Consider the following 26,011-nt stretch of genomic DNA (forward strand, 5'->3'; position numbering starts at 1 on the left):
TAACTAAATGTGATTGGCGTGCGGTGGCCATATTGATTATGCAAAAGAATCAGATTTAACAAGCTTGATACAGGAGGTAATCATGAACACGTGTGCCACATATTGGAATATTCTAACAAACGGTTTCGGAGAAGAAGATGTTTTTAGAATATTGTGCAATCCAATATGGTGGCCAAACCATGTGATCAATAGACTTGTCATGAAAAATCAAACTCTGGACAGCAGTGTAACTACATACAGCAATTTATACATCTGTAGCTTTAACAGTTGAAGACAAGTAGATTTTTGAACATTGTGCAAAATTTGCACAAAAAACAAGATGGCTGCTGAGTCATGTGACTTATGACCTTTATGTTACATAAGATTATGCACAGCTCACGGGTCTATCAATACACAAAGTCACATGAGTTTTGGAGATACAGTGCAGCAGATATAAGCCTTTGTAGTTTGAGGCCTGTTCTTTCCTAATGTCCTGTAATGTCAGAGATATGTGTATGGTGGGATATGATGTCCTTTATGGACTCTACTATGGAGCTGTAGACAGTCCTGGTGCTGCTGTGGGGTGTCTGCTCCGCAGTATCTGGTGGGGAAGGGGGCATGGGATCTCAATATAATCAAATGCTGAAAAAGCTACAGTGGAGTCCCAGAGAAGTTTCTTGTAAAGCTGCATTTACTATAGCCAGCAAATCTGCGTAATGGTTCAGAAGAAAAGTTTGTTGACTTGTCTTAAGGAAGTTTACCCGAGAAGCTACTTGGGCAGATGACTATAACTAATGATTCTGTATGTACACAGTGTTGGCAGTGCCAGGAAGGTATGAGGAGGCATCAGCTCTGCCAACAGCTTCACATCAAAGACATAAATAATGAGTTTCATCAGATTTGTTTTCCTAAAGCAACAACTTACATGATTTAGTTACCTAGGTAGGTGGGCTTTACCTTGTGTCCAGACAGGACCAGGAAGCAGTGATCAGCGGGGACCCAGGACCCTCCAAACAGCAGGGGCGAGGGATTGTGCAGGGGAGTGACCCTTATTTGTTATTTTTGCCAGAATAACCCCCCTATAATTCCCTGAAAATACTGACAAATATGCCCCCAATAGCAATACAAGATCCAAAGAGTTGTAGTCAGTTTGCAGTGTCCTGGTGCCATCTATCAGCTGCTGTAGTGTAAAGGTTGTCGTGTGGTTGTAGAGTATTTCATGATGGCTAAATCCAGTTCGGGTACTGCGAGGTCAATGTGTGTAATGTAATACATTGTTTTGCACGGTTACACGTATTCATACACTGAGGTCTTAGGAGGTGCAAGAGTTAATGCTCCTACGTTGCCATCACTGGTGGAAACATGTAATGATGCAAGGGGATTGGGTTACATGGACTTCCTTCAGAAGGAGGAGTCTCCAATGTCCAACCCTGTGGAGGGGACTTGAACCAATCTAAACTAGTCAGAGTCTGGTAGGCCATGTAAGGAGAAGGAGGTCTAGTCCAGTCTACACACAAAGACCTCCAAAGAAACCATAGGATCAAGTAGGCACGTGGAACTTGTGTAGAGTCAAAGGTTTATTAACCACAATGCAACGCGTTTCACGGAAGACTGCTTCATCAGGCATATGATATTCCTGATGGAGCGGTCTTCCGTGAAACGCGTTGGCTTGTAGGTAATAAACCTTTGACTCTACACGAGTTCCACGCGCCTGCTTGATCCTGTGGTTTCTTTGGAGGTCTTTGTGTGTTTGCTGTTTTATCCCAGGAGCTGCTGCTGGATCCGAGATACTTCTATCTCCACTACCTTAACCATTGCTGTACGTGGCTCAGTACAACCACTATTGGTGAGCACCAGAACAATTGTTCACTCCTCCATTTTTATCTACGTTATGACACTATGGAACGCTTTACCTTGTTTTAGCTAGGTCTAGTCTAGTCTGTCTCTGCTAGTTAAGTCTGCTGTGCAGTAAGTTTTCTTAATTCTGGTTCTGCCAGAAAAGTTGCCAAATTTCAAGACGAGCTGAGCTGGTGAAAATCTTGAGTTGGGCTCCAGCCTTTGAGAAAGCCGCTGCCAGGATCATCGCAGACCGGCCTAAATTCGTCACATTCAAGTGAGAAGCTGTATCTCAGTACAATATACCTCACAGTCTTTGATGTATAGCCAGTGGGTACAACATGAGGAGGTTTGTAACAGTGTGTCACCCCAGTAGTAAGGAGATTACATGAGGAGGAGGTTTGTTACAGTGTGTCACCCTAGTAGTAAGGAGATTACATGAGGAGGTGGTTTGTTACAGTGTGTCACCCCAGTAGTAATGAGATTACATGAGGAGGAGGTTTGTTACAGTGTGTCACCCCAGTAGTAAGGAGACTACATGAGGAGGAGGTTTGTTACAGTGTGTCACCCCAGTAGTAAGGAGATCCCACGAGGAGGAGGTTTGTTACAGTGTGTCACCCCAGTAATAAGGAGATTACATGAGGAGGATTGTCACAGTGTGTCACCCCAGTAGTAAGGAGATTACATGAGGAGCAGGTTTGTTACTGTGTGTCACCCCAGTAGTAAGGAGATTACATGAGGAGGAGGTTTGTCACAGTGTCTCACCCCAGTAGTAAGGAGATTACATGAGGAGGTTTGTTACAGTGTGTCACCCCAGTAGTAAGGAGATTAAATGAGGAGGAGGTTTGTCACAGTGTGTCACCCCAGTAGTAAGGAGATTACATGAGGAGGAGGTTTGTTACTGTGTGTCACCCCAGTAGTAAGGAGATTACATGAGGAGGAGGTTTGTCACAGTGTGTCACCCCAGTAGTAAGGAGATTACATGAGGAGGTTTGTAACAGTGTGTCACCCCAGTAGTAAGGAGATTACATGAGGAAGAGGTTTGTTACAGTGTGTCACCCTAGTAGTAAGGAGATTACATGAGGAGGAGGTTTGTTACAGTGTGTCACCCCAGTAGTAATGAGATTACATGAGGAGGAGGTTTGTTACAGTGTGTCACCCCAGTAGTAAGTTGATTACATGAAGAGGAGGTTTGTTACAGTGTGTCACCGCAGTAGTAAGGAGATTACATGGGGAGGAGGTTTGTTACAGTGTGTCACCCCAGTAGTAAGGAGATTACATGAGGAGGTTTGTTACAGTGTGTCACCCCAGTAGTAAGGAGATTAAATGAGGAGGAGGTTTGTCACAGTGTGTCACCCCAGTAGTAAGGAGATTACATGAGGAGGAGGTTTGTTACTGTGTGTCACCCCAGTAGTAAGGAGATTACATGAGGAGGAGGTTTGTCACAGTGTGTCACCCCAGTAGTAAGGAGATTACATGAGGAGGTTTGTAACAGTGTGTCACCCCAGTAGTAAGGAGATTACATGAGGAGGAGGTTTGTTACAGTGTGTCACCCTAGTAGTAAGGAGATTACATGAGGAGGAGGTTTGTTACAGTGTGTCACCCCAGTAGTAATGAGATTACATGAGGAAGAGGTTTGTTACAGTGTGTCACCCCAGTAGTAAGTTGATTACATGAAGAGGAGGTTTGTTACAGTGTGTCACCGCAGTAGTAAGGAGATTACATGGGGAGGAGGTTTGTTACAGTGTGTCACCCCAGTAGTAAGGAGATTACATGAGGAGGAGGTTTGTTACAGTGTGTCACCCAAGTTGTAAGCCTTATTAAAAACTTTCTTATAGTATTAGTGCTGCGAAAACTATTCGAGGGAACTATCTCCAGAACTAATGCATCTCGCCAAAATACTGTGTAACTCCTCACTACCCGGTGCTGTAAGAGGTGGATTTGTTTGGATGTGAGCAGGGGATTTCCTGTAAAGTTGTTGGTTTTTCCAAGTTACCCACATGTCTAGATCCAGTCAATTGCCCACACCACCATATGTACCCTGCACCACCCAGATAGTATACCCTGGTCTTTTCTAATTTTGCGGACCCCCAATTAAAAAGTTGCACGGGTCCACAGGGGAACATACAGGGCCCAATTTTCAAAAATGTTTGTGGTTCTGCCACCTAACAAAACACCAGTAATAACAGAGATGATGGTGATGGTGGTGGAGGGGATATTACAGAGTTTGCATTGGAGCCCAGGAGCATTACATTACACCTTCTCTATATCATATACTGTAGGTATTTTGCTCCTGTGTCTTGTCAGCTCCTCCGCTTTGAGCTGTGCTGTAGAGTTTATTCCTAACATTATCATTAACCAAATCTACAAATTGTCTCTTACATTTGTTTGTTACATGAGATTAAGCTCCTTGGCAAAACTAGAAGGAATCTTCAAGATGCGGTAGAGAAGACATTACACCAGCTTTATACTGTAAGGAGGGGGTTTAGGAAATATGGATCAGTAGTCTAGTGGTAGTAATAGTAGTGGTCCTAAGTAGTGTATCTGATGGCTTTGCTCCAGGGAATTGGTGGGGTTTCCCTGCTCACTTAGTACAGGTGCAAGATGTAAGCCAAGCCATGTATTTGGTAATGGTCTGTAATGGTTGTCACATGACAGGAGAACTTTACGGGCCAATACCTTGTTTCTTGAACTGTCGCTATGGTAGGGGGCTGCACAACCCTGTCTAGTGTCTGGTTGGGTGTTATCATGGTCTTCTTTTTGGAGTGGATATCATGTGATCACTGCAGCCAATCATTTAAATGCATTTGGGTCCCTTAAAACTGAAACATCCCTATAAGGAAGGAGTTAGTGAAATTGGGGGGGGGGGGGAGGGAATGGGGTTACCTACTTGCCAACGTAATGGAGGTCTCTCTATTATATGGTGTGGTCTACTTATCTAGCTTTTTCCACCCAATGTCTGTTCTTTTACACATGGAAGCCTTCTTCTTTCATTGACCAGTCTCCGATATGTCTTCTTATCTGAATCACTGTCTACGAGGCCACATCTAAGAGTCTCCTCCTCACTATTGGAGACCAGACAGGACAGAGCTGTACATATTAAGATATCTCCATCATCTTGGTCATTTGTAGAACTGAATATTATTCAGAACAATATAAGTATTTGATATTAAAATTTTACCCCAAAATATCCATGCTTTCGATCTTCTACTGTCAATTGGAGCCCAGTAGTGATGAATGGGTATTAAGGTTGTTTTATGTCTATGTAGATACTTCATCAATAATCGGCTGATCTGTATCTTTCTTTAATTTATGAACAGGAACTTTAATTTTGAAAATCCTGACATTTCCCAGTCACCCGCAGCTCGTGAGCAGTATATACAGTATATATGGAGTCTGTAGATTATAAAACGTGAGATCATTTACAAAACCGGCACCAAAACAAACACCGTATAAGGCTTCAGTTTGTGCAACCGGCCGTCCAGCTCAGTTTTTTCTGCCAGGAACGGACTCTATGATGGAGCTCTGAAGCAGATGTGAACTTAGACTAAGGATCACGGGGTGAACATAACCAAAGACCTTTGTCTGTCACCTAAACTAAGATGACTCAAACACAGCTCTCTATGTCTCTGCTTCTTGGGAGTAGAATATTGGGGTTAACTACGATCCCTATTGACCTTCTACATGTGATTTGGCTATTAGGAACTATTATTGAGGTGTAGACTGGGGAACAGAGGGGTCTGTAATATAAGGGGGTGCTGGTATTTTAGAGAAGTCTACAAATATGTTTGTCCTGGTACCATGTGAGGACACATTTTACTGTGAAGATTTATTGAAAACATAATGACAGTAGGAGACTGGCAGAACACAGAGCTGGCACAACATCTATTTACTGTACCATCCCGGGGTTCCATTGATGCCGGTGACTGTGTTTAATGTTCCTACACAGCAACCAGGGGAAAATTCCCTTCTTACCACCTGAGGACCGAACTTCCTTATTGGATAGAATACTGGAAAATAATGCAAAGAGAGAACCTGGCAGAGGGTGATGGCCTGCAGGAGATGTCATGTGAGGAGATGAAGGATCGTTTTATGAACCTTCACTACACTTTCTTAGTGGATTTGAGCTGTAATGTATGAAGAGAGTACAATGAACATGGTAGCTGAGGGGACATCAAATCCCCTACAGCATCTCTGGAGACCATCAGTACGGGGCTAATGTATGAGACTATGGAGGACAGAAAGTTAAGGACCCATATTACACTTCTCACAGAGTTTATAAGGCTTTGTTGTAAAGGTACATCTGAACTGACTGTTATGGGGAGAGACTTGTTCTCTTATGGGGGGGGGGGGGGGTTATGTGTTTGACCCTACTAATACCAGGGATGTTGAAATACTATCACCTGGCACATGTAGTTCCGGGCGCCGGTGATTTTTTCATACATTTAGCCCTGTATCGGGAAAGCAAGGATGGACCGACTTCCCCCTTTATTTTTATAACGCCGGCGCTCAGGTTGTATGGAACGGGCTCAGGGTGTATGGAGTGGGCTCCGGGCTCCTGACTCATGCCCACTCCATACCCGGTGGCTCACAGCTGATCTCAGTAGCTGGGGGCCGGCGCTAATAACCCTTTAGATCACTGCTGTCAAAATTGACAGCGCCGTCTAAAGGGATCTTATAACTATCTGTGGTGGTCTAATGGGGTGGATCGCCCCCCGCCCCCCACGCAGTGCAGTAGCGGAGGGGGGTGGGGCGATCCACTGTGGAGGTTGCAGGAGAGCTTACCTCTTCATCCATGGCTGCCCCCTTGGATCTGCGTTTGATTGAGCCTGCCTTGAGCAGGCTCAACCAAATGAACACAGATCAATGGAGTTCAATAGAAATGCATTGATCTGTATGAGGACTCTAATGATTCCCCTAATAAAGTGTATTTAATAAAAAAAAGTTTAATAAAAGTTTAAAAAAACACCCATTAACCCCTTCAATATTAAAAGTTCATATCACCCCCCTTTTCCCATTTTTCATTTAAAAATATGTAAACGTATTTGGTAAATAAACATATTTGGTGTGCAATTGTCCGAACCATTAAAACAACATTTTATATCCCGTACAGTCAATGGTGTTAATGTAAAAAACAAAAACAAATCACAGAATTGCGTTTTTTATGTTTATAACATCATATTCCAGAAAAAAATTTGTGAATAGTGTTCAAAAAGTCTGATCAATACCAAAATGGTACCGATACAAACAGCAGATTATGGCCCAAAAAATGAGCCTTCATACAGACCAGTATATGGAACATTTTCAATGTTATAGGGGTCAGGAATTTTTTTCAAAAATTAAAAAGTAAAAAAAAACATGACGGAAACTAAACAAATGTGGTATTGCTGTAATCAGGCCGACCTAAAGTATCAAAATAACATGTAAGTTTGACCACAAGGTGAATGGTAAAACCACCAAATTTAGATTTTTTTTTCAATTTCACCAAAAAATAAGCCTCATATGGGTCTGTAGAAAAATAAGAGTTATGGCTATTATAGGGCAAGGAGGAAAATATGAAAGTGCAAAAACTAAATAAAGACACTATTTACCGATTATTTTGGTTGAAATTATTTTGTATACCAGGATAAGTGGATTTTTATGAGGGAAAAGTAGATTGTGTTCTGTTTTACTCACTTGGACAAGTCATTTTTTTAAAATTTCCTCACCCCTGATACACTGTGCTTGGTTACACTTGACCAAATTTTAATTTCTGGACACCAGCTCTAAATTACATAGTGATGGAAAAGGCCGCCCCTAGCACATAAAAAATCTATATGAATATAATCAGCTCAATTTACAGGAAGAGTCTAAAGAGGCCTTTATAACATCTATGTACTAACATGAAGAGTGCGGATATTCTTTTTCTTCATTTTAGTACATAGTACTTACATGGAATTGTTGTCTGTATAGTATCCGGAACCCCAGACATGGACACTAATCACCCGGATCCTCTAGGTTACACTGGCCTTCAGAGACTGCAGTGCAGTGCCCATCCCCAGCTTTTGTTTTGATGCATTTTTTCCTTTATAATAGAACCATCATTCCACAATACTTGGTGGTCATTACCCAACCCAAGGGCACTCGGACTGAACATAATGCTCTTACACTTTTCTTTTCCCTAGGACCAAAACCACCAGGGTTCAACTCCTGAAGCAGCTTGTAACTCGACATGAGTTCGTAGATTTTCTCCAAATCTTTGCCTCCAAAGACCCTCCAAGACAACACAAGAGATCTCCAGGGCTCTTCTCCCTATCCTCATCGACATGGATCTCACCATCGATAGAGCCCACAAGATACCAAAATCAAGTCAGATCTGCTGCATGCTTCAAAGGATATCCGGATTCAGGTGCAATTTTACCATGTAAAGGACCAGCTGATGCCACTTTGCTTATGCCATTTTACAAAGTAACTTTCTATCCTAACATATCCACTGCAACTCTTTTGGGCAGAAAACAACTCCATCCAATAAAGCAGGCCCTCAGAGATGCCCAAATAATATATACACTAAATGAGGCTTTCCAACTAAGCTCCTGGTGTCCAAAAATGTTTCTCATGTGACAATCTGTTCAGTGGGTGAAGGAACATCCTGGTCACCTCTACAACCACCTCCCAAAAACGGCCCCATCAAAATGACCCCCCCTGACTTTTACCGACGCTCCTTGATAGAGTGGTATAATACCTTTCTGTAGTTCCTTTACTTCTCCGCTGTCCATACAATATTGTTGGGATTTCCTGTTTGCCCACAGTTGTTTCCTTTACAGCTATTAGATTTATACATATTTTTATGTTAGGCAGATACTCTGTATTATGTTTTATATGCTTAGATTTCTGGTAGTGTTTTCACATTGTGTTTAAGGTTTTGCTATGTTTATGACCCACCATTATATTTGTGATTATTTCTGATTCTTGTATGTTGCCAACACCAATGTATTTTCTTTGTACTACATGTCACATTTTTTCATGGATTAATTTGTCCCTGTCACCTGACTTTAATAATCTTTTATCTTCTCTCATTTCTCTGGCTGCAAGTTCTTCTGAGTGTTATTCTCACTCGGTTCTGCCTATTTTGCCAATACATATACAGGATAATGGACATAAAAAAGAGAGAGGGGAGTGAAGTGTCCGGCCATGTGCTTATCTCTCAGCTCGCTCTTGTCGGGGGGTTGGTTTCAGGGTCTGAACACTCAGACCTCAACTTATAAAAACTTTAGACATGTCCCTAGGACTGATGCACTTTACATCTAACTAATAGTATAAAGAATAGACGCAGATATCTGCAGAGGGAAACAAAGTAAATACCATCCGCAATATAAATATTATGAGGAATATTGTCCTAAGAGATTGAGATTATCTGATAAAATGCAGTAAACAACCGGAAGGATTGAGTCTATGATCCTGGATCCTTTATTTGTTGCCAAACACCAGACACGTACAAATAAAGTCACCAACCTGCGGCTGTAGCCGGGTACTATATATTGTACCACATTACCCAGTGAGGGGTAGGTACAGTAGAGTGAAGCCAAGAGTTAAGCAACGTATTACAGTCATCTCCACCATGAAGGAGGTTCTCCTACTTGTGGTTTTCTCTATCTTTTTTGGTAAGTGTAGACATTATTGTTGGGAGACTACAATGGCCTAATATTGTCCTATTTCCATTATATATTATGGGCACCAGTCCCCTCTAGACCACAGGTCTGACTGTTATCACTTCATGTCATCTGACCTTCGGTCTGGCCAGAATTTAGGGCTGTAAATATTTACGCCCATGTCAGGTTAGTAAGAGACTCAGCCTCACCCACTGCCCCCAGCTCTCTAGTTTATGGTTGGGTTTGTAGGCAGATTTGTCATTCCAGATTGTGGGAAAACTAGATGGTTCCGGGGAATAACTGAGAAAATCTATATCAGTGGTCACCCATATGCTTAAGAGTGCCCCCTGGTTCATATTGTCACCGAACTATTCCACAGACATGATATGACTTGGTACTATACAGTATGTTGCCAGTATCATAAATATAAGATAGGGACAGGGACTATTGATAGTATTAAAAACATTGGGCAAACTATATGGGCCGGATGGTTCTTATCTGCTGACACATTCTTTGTTTTTATGTAAATATATTATGGCTCAATTATTTTTGTATTGCAGTTGCTGTTGCAGTTGCTGTTCCTGTGAGTATATCACCATCATATATGTCCACACCATACACATATTGTACTGTTGTCATAGGGTGAACATAAAAGCACAGATTTAGCTGAGTAAAATTTGTAGCTTATACCAGGGATGTACCTATATGGGGGTGGGGGGGTGGGGTTGACTACAGCATCTAAGTTATAGGGGTATTTTTTTCCCCTATAAGGTTTAACTTTTTTTTTTTTTATTGTAAAACATGACAGAAGCTATACAAATTGGGTATCGTTGTAATTGTACCTACCTGAAGAGTCACGACAAAAAGTCAGTTTCACTGCACAGTAAATGGCGTAAAAAGAAGCCTTTCCCCAAATTTCACCTCACAACTATTTTCCCTTTTTTTGCTGCACATTTTATGGGAAAAAAAGAGTGATTTCATTACAAAGTACAATTGTTCCGGCAAAAAACAAAAGCAAGAGGCAAAATATAAAAATACAAAAATTAGTATTTTCATTTGTAGATTGTAAGCCCCCCCCCCCCCCCCCCAAGCAGGACCCTCCCTCTCTATCAGTCTGTCATTTACGGTTTCATGTTCATTGTACTTGCATTAGTGTTACATGTATTTTAACCCTTCATTTGTATTGTACAGTGCCCTGGAACTAAGGGGGCTCCAAAAATAAATAAAAATAATTATTATTATTAGTTTGAAGAATTTTTTTTTGTTTGTAACCAAAATGTCCAGAGGTGATGATGATATCTTATAACTTATTTCTGTATAACCTGTATAGGGGAAAGATCTTAATATCGATGTCCCTCCAGACGTTACTAGAGATGCTGTAGAAGGTATTAAAAATGGTATTGGAAACGCTGTTGATGCCTTTCAGGGTCTCGGTTGATTTCCCTCTATACGCAGGTAAAGTTTAAATATTTATATGGAATTTTTTAATGTGAATTTTATACAAAGTAAAGTGTCCAATATAACTATAAGTAGAAGTAGAACTGGGCTCCGGGGTAAGAGCCCAACCAGGGGTTCCCCACTCCTCACAACATAACGTCCTGATGGATTATATTGGGCTTCCTATTAATGCTAACATAAATAAATAACATGGTTTGATTGAATGCTGAAAGTTGTTTTCTCATATCTGACATTTATGGCATTGCCTCAGGATGTGCCATATTTTTCTGATAGATGTGGGTCCTACGTCTGGGACCTCAGCCTATTTCATGAATGAGGGTCCCCTGGCCCTGTCCAGTCTTATTGTGGAGTAAGGTGGGCAGCTACAATCATCCAAGGGGGCTGTTTTATGCAATTTGAGTAACAAGAGAGTTACCGGACTCCCATTAATATCTATAGGAGTCATATATATATATATATATATATATATATATATATATATATATATATATATATATTGTGTATAAGAGCCAGCTCTGCTGTTTTCCCGCTTTTTTTCTAGGTCACTTCTAGTAGCTACAAGCTTGACGGACACGGCCAGAGGGACCCTTGTTCTTTAGATAGGTGCAGGTCCTACATAAGAAACACATGGGACCAGGGCTCAAGTCTTTTCTCCACAGCAGGAACACTGTTCCCATTAGCATTAGGCAGGATTCACACTACAGAATCTATGGATTCTGAGTGCGGCCAGGCAATGTCTGCAGAGTGGAGATCTTCCAGACCATTGAATGAATTCAATGTTCTGGCTGAATTTTTCCGGGGGATTTTCCACGGGAAAGTCTGCCTGGAAAACTCTGCAGTGTGCACTGTGCAGCGGACTCCCATGGCAGCAATAGTACTCTGCTGCACTGGAATTCCCGAGTACAAATTCCGTTCCAACACTTCAGGGACTTGACCCCTGCTTGGGACACACCTGCTATAAATGTATTTAGAGATGGGAATACCACTTTAACCCCTTCTTGCTTAGACACACACACACACACATCCACAGCCATCAGACAAATTTTAAACATCAAGTCTCCTAGGGGGCGCACTCAGAAGAAACTGCGGGACACATTTTGTGGTGCTTATTCTCCAACGTTACTTGTGACAATAAGACATTGTGAGCTATAAGTATAAAATAATAAAAAATGCCAATTTTTGTTTTCATGGCCCAATGCTAAAACGTTTCCTCAAACACCATTGGAGTCTAAATGCTCACTATAACAGGAATTTCTCAAACAATTTAGACAGCTTTTTTTAATCTAAATTTGTCACAGGAAAAGTCGCAGGCTGGTCCCATGTGACGTTTCCTGTGACATTTCATTTAGATCGTCTATTTTTTATTACCATAAAGTGATCAGTGTGCAGTGGTCACTAATTTATCATGTGCGTCTTTTCAGCAAAATGTCGCAAAAAAGTAGCACGGGGCAGATTTATAAGAAACCACAGGGCAATTCAACTCTGCCCTATATCCCTCTATGCGACAATTTCCTGTGACTTCAAATCCAGTTGTTGCCCGGCCCGTCACTGCTCTGCAACATTTAACCAGTTCTGTGGGAATTCGTCAACTTCCGTGCGCCAATTGATCATTTTGGTGCACAGCTGCCACTTTCCCCACAACTATTTTGCTCTAAAGTGAACAAGAAGCAAATACAGATTTGATAAATGCCCCTTTATGTCCCTATATGCTTTCCAACCAGAGTGCCTCCAGCTGTTGCAAAATTACACTCCCATCATGCACATGGCGTCTGAAAACCATTCAGGAAATCTGTGCTTAAAATGCTAAATTCTATGAAAGATCTGTAGATGTCATATGCTCAGAACACACCTAGATAAACTGCTTGAGGGGTAAAGGGGTCTTATGGGGGTGTTTCTTATACTTTGGCATCTTAACTCCATTGCAAACCCAATATGGTGCCTAAAAAACAACCTAATAAGAAAAAGGCCCCAAAATCTGTACGGCCTGTGTGTGAGGCAGCGCACTGGGGCCACCCGAGGGATATTTCTAAAAACTGTAAAATCCGGGAAATAAATAATAAATAAAAAACTGTTAAAAAATATTCCACAGAAATCATTTGCATTTACACCGCGCATGTATTATTTTTCTATCTTCCAGTTCACATATGTCAGAATAAGTGAAACGTGAGAAATCGTAGACTCGGGTTAAAAAAGTCAAAATAACTACCAGAAATACAAGGCCACCCTTGGAATTTCTGCTTCATATCTGACCTAATTGTCTTTTTTTTTTAGCAAATAAGTAACCGGCCTCTTTCCCTTATTTTTGTCTTCCAGTCGTCATAATGGATTCCAGACCAGGACCGGCCGAGTCCTCACAATGAATTTCCCCCCTAATGATTTAGTTTTCTCTTCTTTCATGATTCTTCATATTCTCTCCATGATTTCTCTTCCTTCTATATCTCACAATTAATAAAGTAGAATAGATCGGCATATTGTGTCCTGTGTTTAATTTAATAAACCCAAATGAAATGTGCATGTATAAGGGGGTTGTACGGGATTACAGTGTACTGTCGCAGTTTGCCAGAGAGGTAACTGGAGTGGGGTTCTACAGTCCCTAGCCTCAGTTCATCCCCCACCATGATAATCCTAGTAAAGTCAGACATCTCATTCCTGGGCTTTGTGTAAGTGAACACCTACATTAGAAAAAGGAAGTTTGGGGGGTTCACGGAGGAATTCTAGGTTGCACCACTCAGCTACGTGACTTATTAGGGACTACTACCCTCATCATCAACTTACTCATCACTCCCGTAGCCACTATACATCAATGTATGTTCGACCTCAGAAGATGAGAGTGCAATGATAGCAATATGATAAGGACACCAACAGAAGCTGCCGGATTCAGCCCCGCTATACTGGTTGAAGACACTAGATGGCGCCAAGTTACTACAAAGCAGTTGTTCTCAACCTGGGGCACAAGTACAGTTCTCCAGGGGTACTAGAAAAAAAATCACTAATGGCAGCCACAGCCACTGGTTACTGGTCTGGACCACTTTGAAAGAAATGGTCGGCTGACATCACTGCACCGAGGAGCGGAGCAAGAGGACAGCAAAAGGGAAGAGCGGGCACTGGGCTGCTCTGGGCAGTAACTACCATCAGCTTTGTTGCTCCACTGTCCCTGCAGACCGGGGACCTACTGCTATGAGCCATAACAATAGGTCCCCAGACCAGAGGAGCAGTGGAGCAACAAAGCGGGACAGTATGGTGGCCTACAACTATATATTAGAGATGAGCAAACTTACAGTAAATTCGATTTGTCACAAACTTCTCGGCTCGGCAGTTGATGTCTTTTACTGCTTAAATTAGTTCAGCTTTCAGGTGCTCCCGTGGGCTGGAAAAGGTGGATACATTCCTAGGAAAGAGTCTCCTAGGACTGTATCCACCTTTTCCAGCCCACCGGAGCACCTGAAAGCTGAACTCATTTACGCAGGATAAGTCATCAACTGCTGAGCCGAGAAGTTTGTGACAAATCGAATTTACTGTAAGTTCGCCCATCTCTGCTATATATATAACAGTTTGGGGGCCTACAGCTATATTTGGGGGCACAGAGGGGACCTAACAACTTTATGGATACGCAAAGCGGGTCCTATTGCTGTGTGTTACAATAAACATGGGGAGTTTGTAAATAGGTGGGTGTTGTACTGCAGAAAGGAGCCTAAAATGTTTGTCTGTCTGGTTCTGTGGAGACGTCTTGTATAGGAGAAATCTTAAAGGGGTATTCCAGGAAAAAACTTTTTTTATATACATCAACTGGCACCAGAAAGTTAAACAGATTTGTAAATTACTTCTATAAAAAAATCTTAATCCTTTCAGTACTTATGAGCTTCTGAAGTTAAGGTTGTTCTTTTCTGTCTAAGTGCTCTCTGATGACACCTGTCTTGGGAACCGCCCAGCTTAAGAAGCAAATCCCCATAGCAAACTGGTCGGTTCCCCGAGACAGGTGTCACCAGAGAGCACTTAGACAGAAAAGAACAACCTTAACTTTGGAAGCTCATAAGTACTGAAAGGATTAAGATTTTTTTAATAGAAGTAATTTACAAATCTGTTTAACTTTCTGGAGCCAGTTGATATGAATAAAAAAGTTTTTTCCTGGATAACCCCTTTAATGGAAGTCTAGGCCAGATATAGAAGAAAAGAAAAGGAAAAACTCCAGTTAGAGAAGATGTCACCTGTAAATCAGAGGACTGGGGGGGATAGGGAGAGGAAAAGGGGGCCTGTTATAGAGGAAAGTAAAGCATATGAATTATACTATACTCATTACAAAATGTCTCTAATATGGGGGTACAATTTTTCGGGAATGGGCTGACAAGGGGTACTCAAGCAAAAAAGGTTGAGAACCACTGCTACAAAGGATTGTCAATACAATGTATTGGCCACAAGATGTCAATAGTGTGGCGGGTGGAATAGGCACCTGCTATTTTACAACATGATCACTAGATGGCGCTCTGGAAATAGGAAAGGGCCCAAGGATATGGCAGATGTGGAATGGGATTGTAGAACGTTTACAGGTCCAAACACTAAGATTTACTATTCCCATCTTGACAGCTTAGGGTCGGCTTTTGCAACACAATTGGGCGCCAAACTTTTTAGAGCCAATTGCAACACTTTACTTTTTTTTTTTTTTTTTACTTTTTTTACCCTAGAGATTTATTAAAACATATATGTCCCCACAAATCCATCAGAATTGTAAAGGGCCTCCAGCTGTTGCAAAAATACAACACCCAGCATACCCAGAAAGCCGCTGGCCGTCTAGCAAACTATAGGGGGAATGATGAGGGTTAAGCTGTATGTAGTCTGTATATACAGAGAGGCCCTTGTTCAGCATTCTCCCCTCATGAAAACACTAAGTTCTCCCTCCCTGGAACAGATGTTCCTCAAACTTTTCTTTTTTGTTCTCTCTTCTAATTTTTAATACTGTTTTGCTAAATTTGTATTGTCTTAATATGTTGTTGCCCTTGGTGCTCTAAAGAGTATAAGTTGTGGCTCGTGTATCTTACTGTTTTGATGTCAGAGCTCAAGGACTTCTGCGTTGGATCTGTGGCGTCCTGTCTACTGTAAGTGATGGGTGGTGGAAGCTTTTGGCACGTGGCTTGGTTTTGGGGTGTGTATAACTCATTTGGGGCCCATTGCGATAGGTATGTGTAAAAGTGAGCGTGGAAAAAGAATACCCCATTAGGCTGAGTGCACACTAAGGAATATCTAAGCAGCATTTTGCTCGGAAATTCCAGTGCAGCAGCCTCCCATTATTTTCAATGGGATTCTCCTGCACCGTGTTGAATATCCGCTGGGAAAAATAAAATAATTAACATGTTGATTCTTACGGCGTATCCGCTTGGCAATCTATTGCCATCAATAGTGATTACACATATCTGTTGGTCCTGAAACCTCTGGACAATAGGTTTCCATATAATGACATGGAGTTGCTTTGGTACAGCTTGCTACAACTTTTGAGCCAGAAGAATGGATATTTGGTCACTGTCCCTTTAATTGGTGCCTTTTTAGCAGCTTGACTGATTTTGACAATCTTTAGGTTCCTTAGCCCCATGTACATGTAATGACTAGCGCAGATGTGAACCTTCTCTGCTTCTCTAGTTTTCAGTCCAAAGTTAGGCCATGTTCACACGATGGAATTTCCATGCGGAATTCCACACGGAGATTCCGCAGCAGCAGAGTCCCATTGATATCAATGGGATTCTGCTGCACTTTGCACATGGCAGAATTTCAGCAGCAGATGTTTCTGCTGCAGCAATCACAATTCTGGAGTCCGCAGAAGGAATAGACATGGTCTGCATGGGAATGTATTGCCATCTATGAGACCCAGCCTGAGGTCACGTGTGCAAGAGGGGATCAGGACACGTGGACTTGTGAAGAGTGGTTCAAGACCAAAATTAGTGGCAGTGCATTTTTGAGGTGTCTCATTAGCTATATGCCCATAGACCATAAAAAAAAATCAGTGCAAAGATCTCCATAGGGAGCAATTTCACACTTTTCACTCTTCAGTCTCATTACTGTAGATATGATCCCTGCTTGCTGTAAGTGAATAGAAACATTTTAGTTTTGATTCAAATCCTGCACAGATCTAGTACCTCTCATGTCGATCTTCTGCAAGAATCACAGCCTGACAGATTCCTGCACTGATACACTGTAACAAACTATGAGCACAAGAAGTAAACTTGTTATGCTGATATGTTTAGCTGTCACATGACTCTCTAGACTGGATACAATTAATCAATAGTTCCCGAACAATGTGTTGGCAGCGCCAGGGAGGCACCAGCTCTGCCAAAAGGAAATTGAAATCTTCTTCAAAGCTTTGTTTGACCGGCCAACACCCTCTGTGAATATGGTACAAGGAAATGGAGCAAAGTTTCCCAACCAGGGTGATTTCAGCTGTTGTAAAACTACAACTCCCAACATGGCGGGACAAAGGCCATGTCACTATACAGCTCTGCATCCTGTTCGTGACGCCAAAGTAAAACTAAATTTTTCTCCCTCTAGGGTCTCCCCCAACCTCTAGAACAGTGTTTTTCCCAACCAGGGTGCCTTCAGCTGTTTCAAAACTACAATACCCAGCATGCCTGGACAGACTTTGCCTGTGTCCCTGCACAGCTTTGAATCCTGTTCATGACGCCAAGGTAAAACTTCATCTTTCTCTCTGTAGGGTCTAGAGCAATCTCCTCAACCTCTACAGTGTTTTTCCCAACTAATGTGCCTCCAGCTGTTGCAAAACTACAACTACCAGCATGCCCAGTATTTTTGCAACAGCTGGAGGCACCCTATAGACAGTGCAGCCACAAGTCAAGTAAAAAAAAAAACAACTTCACTTCTGCTTCTTGCAGCGGCCATGAAGAGACAGCGACACAACTCCCAGATAACCAGATGTAGGACAGGTACATCTATAGTATACGTGAGCAGCCCTCTATATGCAGGCGTATACACAGATAGCTGTCGATCACGGGCGCAAAGTAATGTAAACAATGGCGGCACTATACAGGTAGTAAGTGTGGGTGATCTGGCACGGTGAACAAATCTGTATGGTAAAGCCAGAGCTACACACGAGGTCCCAGGACAGTGGCACAACAAGGACCATGACGCAACACAGCGCAGTTCTTCGGAAAATGGGGCGCAGCATCAGAACTTCCACTATGTCACAATAAACCTGTAGATAAACCTGTTATACAGGTACCATTACGTAATGTATTTATATGAAAGAACACAATGTGTCAGGCAGGAAAGGAACTATAAAGGGCGGTACTATTACTGTAAACTATAACCAGAGATAAGGAAAATGGGGAACCCTATCAACCCTCAATATGGGAGTTGCTGTACACTCCACATTCACTAATACAAAATCAGCTGTCTCCAAGGCAACAGAAATGACCTGAGAGTGTGCACAGCGTCCAAAACTATTTACTTGGTGACCGGCTGCTATGGTCTGCTGGTGTCAGACTGGGTTCATGTACACCATGTGATATGGGGAGCGGCAGCTGCTGAGCTTTATATAAAAAAAAAAAATATATATATATATATATATATACATACTGTACATCAGGAAGCACAGTATAGACCAATCTATCTATATCTCTATCTCATATCTATCTATCTCATATCTATCTATCTATCCCATATCTATCTCATATCTATCTATCTCATATCTATCTATCTGTCTCATATCTATCTATCTCATATCTATCTATCTATCTATCTCATATCTATCTATCTCATATCTATCTATCTATCCCATATCTATCTCATATCTATCTATCTCATATCTATCTATCTGTCTCATATCTATCTATCTCATATCTATCTATCTATCCCATATCTATCTCATATCTATCTATCTCATATCTATCTATCTGTCTCATATCTATCTATCTGTCTCATATCTATCTATCTCATATCTATCTATCTCTCATATCTATCTATATCATATCTGTCTCATATCTATCTATCTCATATCTATCTATCTCATATCTATCTATCTCATATCTATCTATCTCTCATATCTATCTATCTCATATCTGTCTCATATCTATCTATCTCATATCTATCTATCTCATATCTATCTATCTCATATCTATCTATCTCATATCTATCTATCTGTCTCATATCTATCTATCTCATATCTATCTATCTCTCATATCTATCTATCTCATATCTGTCTCATATCTATCTATCTCATATCTATCTATCTCTCATATCTATCTATATCATATCTGTCTCATATCTATCTATCTCATATCTATCTATCTCATATCTATCTATCTCATATCTATCTATCTCATATCTATCTATCTCTCATATCTATCTATCTCATATCTGTCTCATATCTATCTATCTCATATCTATCTATCTCATATCTATCTATCTCATATCTATCTATCTGTCTCATATCTATCTATCTCTCATATCTATCTATCTCATATCTGTCTCATATCTATCTATCTCATATCTATCTATCTCATATCTATCTCTCATCTCTGTCTGTCTCATATCTATCTATCTCATATCTATCTACCTGTCTCATATCTATCTATCTCATATCTATCTATCTATCTCATATCTATCTATCTATCTCATATCTATCTATCTCATATCTATCTCATATCTATCTACCTGTCTCATATCTATCTATCTCATATCTATCTATCTATCTCATATCTATCTATCTCATATCTATCTCTCTATCTATCTTTCTCATATCTATCTCATATCTATCTATCTATTTCATATCTATCTATCTATCTCATATCTATCTCCTATCTATCTATCTCCTATCTATCTATCCATCTATCTCATATCTATCTATCTATCTAGTCAAATCACAAAAATTCTGCAGCACTGCAAATAATGTGAAAGAGTGATGGAATTTATTAACCTGACGGGCTGATTTGGCTATCAGGAATTGACCTGTAACCTGGGACAACGACCTGCTGGCACCCAATACCGCTCACTTTTTTGGTCTATCTATCTATTTATCTCATATCTATCTATTTATCTCATATCTATCTCATATCTATCTATTTATCTCATATCTATCTCATATCTATCTATTTATCTCATATCTATCTCATATCTATCTATTTATCTCATATCTATCTATCCCATATCTATCTATCTCATATCTATCTATCTCATATCTATCTCATATCTATATATTTCATCTCATATCTATATCATATCTATCTATTCCATATCTATCTATCTATATATCTCATATCTATCTATCTCATATCTATCTATCTATCTCATATCTATCTATCTATCTCATATCTATCTATCTCATATCTATCTATATATCTCATCTCATATCTATCTCATATCTATCTATCTATCTCATATCTATCTATCTATCTCATATCTATCTATCTCATATCTATCTATCTCATATCTATCTATCTATCTATCTCATATCTATCTATATATCTCATCTCATATCTATCTCATATCTATCTATCTATCTATCTATCTCATATCTATCTATCTATCTCATATCTATCTATCTCATATCTATCTATTTATCTCATATCTATCTCATATCTATCTATTTATCTCATATCTATCTATCCCATATCTATCTATCTCATATCTATCTATCTCATATCTATCTCATATCTATATATTTCATCTCATATCTATATCATATCTATCTATTCCATATCTATCTATCTATATATCTCATATCTATCTATCTCATATCTATCTATCTATCTCATATCTATCTATCTATCTCATATCTATCTATATATCTCATCTCATATCTATCTCATATCTATCTATCTATCTCATATCTATCTATCTATCTCATATCTATCTATCTCATATCTATCTATCTCATATCTATCTATCTATCTATCTCATATCTATCTATATATCTCATCTCATATCTATCTCATATCTATCTATCTATCTATCTATCTATCTCATATCTATCTTTCTATCTATATATCTCATCTCATATCTATCTATCTATCTCATATCTATCTATCTATCCATCCATCCATCTATCTTAATGCCTGAATCAGTGTTGTGTTATGTTATGATATACTAAGAAGTGAGACCTCCCACTTATAATGTGAATCAAGATTAAAAAAATAACCAATTGAAGGGAATCTATGATCTCTATATGATGTTTAATGCTACATACATGGGCAGATAGCTGATAGGGGGATAAAACAAATGATACCTGCTGTCTGTTTGTAAAGCTATAAAATCATGTTTTCCTTCCAGGCCCAAGTGCCATAGAGATGGTGCTGAGCTGCAGCACGCATGCTTTCTCCCTCCCCATGCCTTCCTGCTTGGTTTCCAGCATTAGCCTTCTACCATGCAAGGCAGGGAGGAGGGAGAAGGCATGCATGCTGCATTTCAGCAGCACCTCTATGGCACTCAAGCTTAGAAGGAAAACATCATTTTATAAATTTTATAATTTGTTTTGTGTCTCTATCTGCAGCTATGAGCATGATATAGTGCTGTCAGATTCCAGTAAACAATAGAATAAATAAAGATCTGTAGAGGGAGCGCTGGGGTCCTGGGTTCAAATCCCACCAAGGACAATACCTGCAAGGAGTTTGTATGTTCTCCCAACATACAAAGACTTACTGACAATTTCTGTACAGTGCAGCAGAATAGATTAATGCTATATAAATAGAAGGTTGATTTATCAGGAATATAAGAGATTGAGACGAATCTGATAAAATGCAAATTACTTGCGTGTTGCACACTAGACTCATTTATTCTTTGTCAAGTTCCAGTAGGAATTAAGCAACTCACTTCCTCCTGCCAGAATTTATTATGTAGCAATACAGGTTAAAGGGCATGTGTCATTGTCTTCAATTCAGTTCATCAACGTAGATCCAGTCATGTTCTCCATGAAGACAGTCGTCCTTCTTCTCCTCCTCGCAGTCCTCGCCTTCTCCTTCGGTAAGTGTCTACATTCTTGTTGTTTTTGTCTACAACACAATAGTTGCAGACAGTCCTGAATTTGCCGGGACTTCTCCTAATTTTAATTTTCAGTTCAAGTCTGGTCAGGACATAGAAGAACATATAAGCCATGTTCCTCCAAGAAGCTCTAGGATAGGAGAAAAGTCCTACAGGGGGCTTGACCTAGATCAGTGGTCTCCAAACTGTGGACTCCCAGCATGCCCAGACAGCCTTTGGCTGTGTTCCTGCATAGCTCTGAATCCTATTTGTGATGCCAAAATTAAACTTAATTTTCCTCTCTGTAAGGTCTAGAGCAAGCACCCCAACCTCTACAACAGTGTTTCCCAACCAGGGTGCCTACAGCTGTTGCAAAATTAAAACTCCCAACATGCCCTGCTGGGAGTTGTAGTTTTGCAACGGGTGAAGGACCACAGTTTGAAGACCTAGGAGACCTTGATCTAGGGTGTAAAGTTTATGAATCTGGGGAATTGGTCTGAGGTCGGGAATAGGTTCTGAATTTTGGGGTCTTATCTGGGCTATATTAGCAGTCACCCAGCTTTCCCAAACTCCAGAAAAGCCTAGTTGTAGGTCCCTTACTTCCATATAGCTGGATCTCTAAGCAGGTTTACTATTCTAGACTGGTGAAGAATGTACATAAGTCCTATTGGTTGTTATAACTAACTTGATGGGTGTAGGATATATTCACTTGGATTTGAAGAGCTTTGCGTAAAAAGTATGAAAATGTATGCCATTCAGTGCTCTAGACCACCAGCGGTAATGACAAACAATAACTCTTTTACTGCTCTAGACTAGTGATGAGCAGCATAGGCCATATTTGAATTTGCGATATTTCGCAAATATATGGACGAATATTTGTTCTATATTCGCGAATTTCACATATTTATTTTCTTTTTTTCCGTGCGAAATTCGTAATAAAATTTGCAAAATGCACATGCGTGATTGTATCTTTCAACTAACTACTTTCCTATTGGTTGCTTGGTATGTTGCTAACCTCTGACAACTGTGTTTGCATCCTTCTTATTGGCCCACAAGCTAAAAGAAGGGAGGGATCAGTGTCCTCTGGAAGTAACGATATTCACGAATTTTCGCATATTCGCCTTCTTTGGACTACAGGCAGGAAGCCGGGAGGGATGATCACTTTTTATTTACACAGTACAAAGCATTGTGATGTGTACAAAAAATTATAATATTCGTCATAACGTATATATTTTGCGATATTCTAAATATTCGCGAAATCGCGAAGTGCCGATATTCGCTATTCGAATATTCGTGCTTAACACTACTCTAGACCACCATGGATATTCACAGTAACATCTTTGCTGCTCTAGACTACCAGAAATGATGACAACAATCCCTTTATTGTTCTAGACCACCAGGGATACTAACAACAATACTTTCATTGCTCTAGATCACCGGGAAAAATGACAATAACCCTTTTACTGCTCTAGACCACCAGGGATAATGAAAATCGCTATTTTACTGCTCTAGACCACTAGGGGTATTAAAGGTAACCTCTTTATAGCTCTAGACTACCAGGGATAATGACAATAATATTTTCATTGCTTTCGACCACCAGGGATAATGAAAACATTACTATTATTGCTTAAGACCACCAGGTAACCCTTTTTGCTGCTCTCAACCACAATGAAAACTGACAATAACGTATTCGCTGTTCTAGGCCACCAGGGATACAGACAGTAATCTATTCACGTGTCTAGACTAGCAGAATTACTAACAATAATAATTTCATTGCTCTAGACCACCGGGAATATTGATAGTAACCCCATTCACTGCTCTCAACCACAAAAAAATACTGACAGTAACCTATTCACTGCTCTAAATGACCAAGGATACTGAAAATAATCCCTCCATTGCTTAAGATCACCAGGGATATTGACAGTAACATATTTATCGCTCTAGACCACTAGGGATACTGACACTAATCCTCTCATTTCTCTAGACCACCAGGGATACTGGCAATAATCCTTTCATTGCTTTAGACCACCAGGGATACACAGAATAATGACTTCACTGCTCCCAACCATCATAAATGCTGACAGTAACCCCATCCCTGCTTTAATCTACCATAGAAACTTACAATAACCCCTTAGTGCTCCAGACTAAGCCAACCAGGGATACTGACAGTAGCCTCAATAATACTCAAAACCATCAGGAATACTGGTGTTAAAGGGGTAGCTGGTTTGGTTGGGCAGAAAATAAAAAATGCATAGCCTGCACTTAGGACCATGTGTGGACATTCAGAAGGCATCTGCTTAGCCCATCACTGGCCATAACAGAGACCACCTTGGACAGTGATTGGCTGAGAGGGCGCTTCCAACATGTTGGAATATAAGCAGGATATGTGCTCAGCCGGGACCAGGCATCATCGGGAGCTATGCGGCAGGAATTAGGGGAGTGCCACCCAGTTAACCCACATTGCAGAACCGCTTAGTTATCCATTATACGTCCCTTGCCTGTATATAGCTGGATCTCTAGGCACATTTACCATTCTGGATAATGGGAAAGCTGTATGACTACTCTAGGGATGAAGACATAAAGGTCACATTAATTTTCACCTAATTTTCCCAGAGATGGATAAGATTTGATGGTTGATGTATTATATATATATATATATATATATATATATATATATATATATATATATATATATATAATATTATGGTTCGATGACACTTTATTCTTCTATTTTGCAGTTGCTGCTCAGGAGACCTTCAAAGATAATGTAAGTGTACCGTACTGTCATGGGGGTGAATGTGTGACTCAACATCTCCAGGAGAAAGTGTAGATGTAGCAGAGAAGAGTTTGTGAAGGGAAACCAGGGATGAACCTATAGGGGGTGCAGTGGTAGCCTTCACCCCACACCTGGTGCCTGAGGATTGTCTGCTATGTAGGAAGACACCAGTATTAGATATGGCACAAAGTGATGTGACCTGTGGAAGAATGAAACTTCAATAATTGTCCATAAAAAAACATGGCTGCTATCCTCCAAAAACCACCACATTTATCCACCCGTGGACAGGTATGGCGCTGTTTCAGTGTGATACACATTTTGGCCACTAGGCCTGAAACTAAGCTGTGACTTCCTGTTCTGTCTGTGATGATAAGAAGAAGGCTGCTGGTATGCGATCTGTACAGCATTACAGTGAGACCAGACACCAGTGGAGAAGACAATAGATGATGGTCAGAGCTCAGCCTCCCCCTCCCTGTGGAATGACTTCTTTAAAGGTCACCAAGCATGCCCAGACACATATCTCATTTATGTGAATGGGGCGGCTCCTATCTATTGCCGCCTTTGTCCATGGGTTTTGCCATAAAACATATTGCTAAAGGCTATTAAAAAGAGTCTAGGCAAGATGGCTGCTTTAATGTACAAAAAATTAAATAAAAAATACAGTCTGAAAATATCATTATACTCATCATCTCTCAGCTGGGTGTATACAGTCAGGGTTATAGCAACTACATTTATTTCCCTGCAGCTTTCCTAGAATATATCTATCTATTATTTTCTTAACTGAAGATTATTATTTTTTTTTAATGAAAATAAAAAAAGGTTCTTGGTAACCAAAAGTTACAGAAGTGATGACGATGGTATCTGATATCTTTCTATATTTACAGGTTGAAATCAATAAATCACCAAGTGTCTTACCTATAAGGTTCAATAACCTTGGAAATCCCATTTTTAATGGATACGAAACATAAGCGTGACGTTCCTCTCAATGCCGGTAAAATCTGATTATTAATATTCATTATATTAAAATGTTATGCTACAAATTAAAGGAAATGCTCAATACAAATAGAACTGTCCTGGCGTACAACCCAACTGTGGATATTATTTATATGGAGAGATCCCCCCCAAGTCAATTTACTGTGGTATTAGTGGTATTACTTAGGGCTGCATTGAAGGTGCCAAACTGGCCAATAATTGCCGCATGTAATAGAAGACCAAGCAATCAGTCAACAAATGGCAGATAGTTGGCATCATAATTTATTCACAGCACATCCCCCCATGTAAACATTGCATATGTTGCCGACAGTAATGAAAGTGAGTGGCGATTGTTGGGCGGCACATCCCTATCAGTTATTGGCCCATCTAATGGGATGATTAACTTGTA

General features: G+C 40.3%; 1 protein-coding gene and 1 long non-coding RNA gene across 6 annotated transcripts in view; one reads left to right on the top strand and one right to left on the bottom strand.

The window, feature by feature from the left end:
- LOC130297721 (urotensin-2 receptor-like) overlaps window positions 1-26,011 on the bottom strand; it is a 645,128-nt gene that overhangs the window by 234,051 nt on the left and 385,066 nt on the right. The gene's annotated exons all lie outside the window — the stretch shown is intronic.
- LOC130297732 (uncharacterized) lies at window positions 7,986-13,364 on the top strand. The gene is made up of 3 exons (XR_008849662.1): window positions 7,986-8,218; window positions 10,774-10,898; window positions 13,215-13,364. It is a non-coding gene; the product is annotated as an uncharacterized LOC130297732 (long non-coding RNA).

The sequence above is a fragment of the Hyla sarda genome, chromosome 13, assembly GCF_029499605.1.
Source record: "Hyla sarda isolate aHylSar1 chromosome 13, aHylSar1.hap1, whole genome shotgun sequence".
In the NCBI taxonomy this organism is placed as follows: Eukaryota; Metazoa; Chordata; class Amphibia; order Anura; family Hylidae; genus Hyla; species Hyla sarda.